We start from the raw sequence: 3826 nt of genomic DNA, 5'->3' as shown, positions 1-3826 counted from the left end.
AAAAAAAAAAAAAAAAAAAAATTTTTTTTGTTTTTGGTGACAGGGTCTTGCTCTGTCGCCCAGGCTGGAGTGCAAGGGTAGGATCTCAGCTTGCTGCAACCTCCACCTCTTGGGTTCAAGCTCTTCTCCTGCCTCAGCTTCCTGAGTAGCTGGGATTACAGGCACCTGCCACCATGCCTGGCTAATTTTTGTATTTTTTGGTGGAGATGAGGCTTCACCATGTTGGTCAGGCTGGTCTAGAACTCCTGACCTCATGATCCACCAACCTCAGCCTCCCAAAGTGCTGGGATTACAAGCGTGAGCCACTGCACCCAGCCCCCCAAAATTTTATTTATTTTTTTAGAGATGGAATTTTGCTCTTGTTGCCTAGGCTGGAGTGCAATGGTGCAATCTTGGCTCACTGCAACCTCTACCTCCTGTATTCAAGTAATTCTCATGCCTCAGCCTCCTGAGTAGCTGGGATTACAGTCACCCGCCACTGCACCCGGCTAATTTTGTATTTTTAGTAAAGACGGTATTTCGCCATGTTGGTCAGGCTGGTCTTGAATTCCTGACCTTAGGTGATCTGCCCACCTTTGCCTCCCAAAGTGTTGTGATTACAGGTGTGAGCCACCATGCTTGGCCAAAAGTTTTTTTTAATTAGCTGTGCATGGTGGTGCGAGTTTATAGTCCCAGCTACTCGAGAGGCTTAGATAGGAGGATTGCTTGAGACCAGGAGTTCCAGGTTACAGTGAGCTATGATTATGCCACTACACTCCAGCCCCGGCAACAGTGTGAGACCCTGTTTCAAAAATGTATATATATATGCTGTATAAACAGTCTCTTGTAATTTGTGTTGTCCCCAAAACCTTGATTGAATTAATAAAATTAGTTTCTTTTACTTCATTAAGACCACAAATAAATGAAAGAAATTTTTTAGTTTCCTAAGCCTGAATATTGGAATCCTGGACTTTGGTACAGGATCACCATTTGCCACTATCAGTGACTAGACTCTTTGCTGAAAGTGCCAGCAGGCCTCTGATCACCTTTTTGAAATCACTTAACCTATTTTCTCAGCTGACTTTGCCTGGAATTTATTTATTTTTTAGTTTAATTTAATTTTATTTTATTTTATTTTATTTTGAGACAGAGTCTCGCTCTATCGCTAGGCTGGAGTGCAGTGGCGCAATCTCGGCTCACTCCAGTCTCCACCTCCCAGGTTCAAGAGATTCTCTTGCCTCAGCCTCCTGAGTAGCTGGGATTACAGGCATGTGCCACCACACCCAGCTAATTTTTTTTTTTTTTTTTTTTTTTTAGCGGAGACGGGGTTTCACCATGTTGGCCAGTATGGTCTCGATCTGATCTTGTGATCCACCCGCCTCGGCCTCCCAAAGTGCTGGGATTGGATTCTTTTTTTCTTTTAATTTAGTTTAGTTTTCTTTTTTTTTTTTTTTTTTGAGACGGAGTCTGTCGCCCAGGCTGGTATACAGTGGCACGATCTCAGCTCACTGCAACCTCCGCCTCCCAGGTTCAGGAGTCCTCCTGACTCAGCCTCCTGAGTAGCTGGGACTATAGGCATGCACCAACACACCCAGCTAATTTTTGTATTTTTAGTAGAGACAGCGTTTCACCATGTTGGCTAGTCTGGTCTTGATCTCTTGACCTTGTGATCAGCCTGCCTCGGCCTCCCAAAGTTCTGGGATTACAGGCGTGAGCCACTGCATCCAGCCATTGATAAAGAATTCTACCAACTGCAGATTAAGGATCAGTGGTTGCCTAAGGATGAGTATTAAGGAGTGGCTAAAAGGAGGCATGAAGAAACTTTTGGGAACTATTGGGGTTCACTATTTTGTTTTTGGTGATGGTTTTACCGTACATAAGTATGTTAAATCGTATTGTATACTTTCAACATATTGTTTGTTGAGAGCTACAACTCAGCTATTTTTATTTATCTATTTTGAGATGGAGTCTCACTCTGCTGCCCAGGATGGGATGCAGTGGTGCAATAAAACAAAACGTTTCTATGAGAAAATATAGGAGAATATCTTCATGATTTGCAGATCAGCAAAAATTTATTTTCTTTTCTCTTAATTTTAATAATTAATCTTTCGTTTGATGGTTAGCACTTTTTTATGTTCAAAAAAATAATGTTTTTCCCGGGTTCAAGTGATTCTCTTGCCTAAGCCTCCCGAGCAGCTGGGATTAGAGGTGTGCACAACCACGCCTGGCTAATTTTTGTATTTTTTGGTAGAGACAAGGTTTCGCCATGTTGGCCAGGATGGTCTCAAATTCCTGACCTCAAGTGAACTGCCTGCCTCAGCTTCCCAAAGTGCATCAAAGCTATTTTTAATATGGAAATAAAGAGCACCCAGATGAGAACAAGCAAAGGCTGTTCAGAGCAAAAGAGTCAGCTGTTACCATTTGCATTTGGCAGAGACTCAGAAGCGGACAGAGGAATGGGAAAGCTTTATAGTTGGGGGGGAAAGCGGAAGGTTTCAGGTTTGCCCTAATTGGAGGCTCCTGGCATAGGGCAGTGAGAGGCAGCCTGACTAGAAGCAGAGCATGCTGTGTGATTGGTTAGGAGGTGCATATTTGGCTTTCTTCAGTTGGTCCTAAGTTGGAGGCCATGGGGACCAAAATGGTAGGGTATTAAGTCCTAGCTCTTTTGGGCCAGTGGTTTTTTGTTTTCATTTTTAATTTATGATTGGTACATAATAATTATACATATCTGTGGGGTTCATGTTTTGATGCATGTCTAAATTGTATCGTGACCTATTCAGGATAATTAGCATATTCGTCACCTTAAACATTTATTGTTTCTTTGTGATGAGAACATTTAAAAACCTCTTTTTGGCTGGGCGAGGTGGCTCATGTCTGTAATCCCAGCACTTTGGGAGGCTGAGGCAGGTGAATTGCTTGAGTCCGGGAGTTCAAAACCAGCCTAGCCAACGTGGCATAACCCTGTCTCTACTAAAAATACAAAAATCAACTGGGCAAGATGGCGCAAGCCTGTAATCCCAGCTACTCAGGGAGGCTAAGGCACCAGAATCGCTTGAACCCAGGAATCAGAGGTTGCAGTAAGCCAATATCGCACCATTGCACTCCAGCCTGGGTGACAGAGCGTTTTGTTTGTTTGTCAAAAAATAAAACAAAACAAAAACCCTCTCTTTTGCTATTTTGAAATACACATTATTGTTAACTCTAGTCATTCAGCTATGATGTAGAACATCAGAACTTAATCTTCCTCTCTAACTGTGGACTTGTACCTGTTGACAAATTTCTCGCCGTCATTCTACACCCTACTTCCCCATCCTCTGGTAACTCCTGTTCTACTCTCTACTACTTTAATAACAACATCTTAGATTCCACATGAGTGAGATCATGCAGTATTTGTCTTTCCATGCTTAGCTTATTTCACTTAACATAATGCTCTCCAGGTTCATTCATGTTGCTGCAAATGACAGGATTTTACTCTTTTTCTGTTGGTAATTTCCATGATACATATATTCCTTTTTTTTTTTTTTTTTGAGACAGAGTCTCACTCTGTCACCCAAGCTGGAGTGCAATGTTGTGGTATTGGCAACTTCTGCCTCCCGAGTTCAAGCCATTCTCCTGCCTCAGCCTTCCAAGTAGCCTTGTCTACAGGTGTGTGCCACCACAGTTGGCTAATTTTTTTTTTTTTTTTGAGAAGGAGTCTCAGGGGCCGGGCACGGTGGCTCAAGCCTGTAATCCCAGCACTTTGGGAGGCCGAGGTGGGTGGATCACGAGGTCAGGAGATCAAGACCATCCTGGCTAACATGGTGAAACCCCGTCTCTACTAAAAAAAAAAATACAAAAAAATTAGCCG

General features: G+C 42.8%; 1 protein-coding gene across 12 annotated transcripts in view; it reads left to right on the top strand.

Annotated features, from left to right (window-relative positions):
- ATG13 (autophagy related 13) overlaps nt 1–3826 on the top strand; it is a 62941-nt gene that overhangs the window by 18919 nt on the left and 40196 nt on the right. The gene's annotated exons all lie outside the window — the stretch shown is intronic.

This window comes from Rhinopithecus bieti, unplaced genomic scaffold, assembly GCF_001698545.2.
Source record: "Rhinopithecus bieti isolate Rb0 unplaced genomic scaffold, ASM169854v2 scaffold_61533, whole genome shotgun sequence".
NCBI classification, from domain to species: Eukaryota; Metazoa; Chordata; class Mammalia; order Primates; family Cercopithecidae; genus Rhinopithecus; species Rhinopithecus bieti.
The sequence above is the reverse complement of the archived record's forward strand: the minus strand, read 5'-3'. Positions and strand labels throughout refer to the sequence as shown.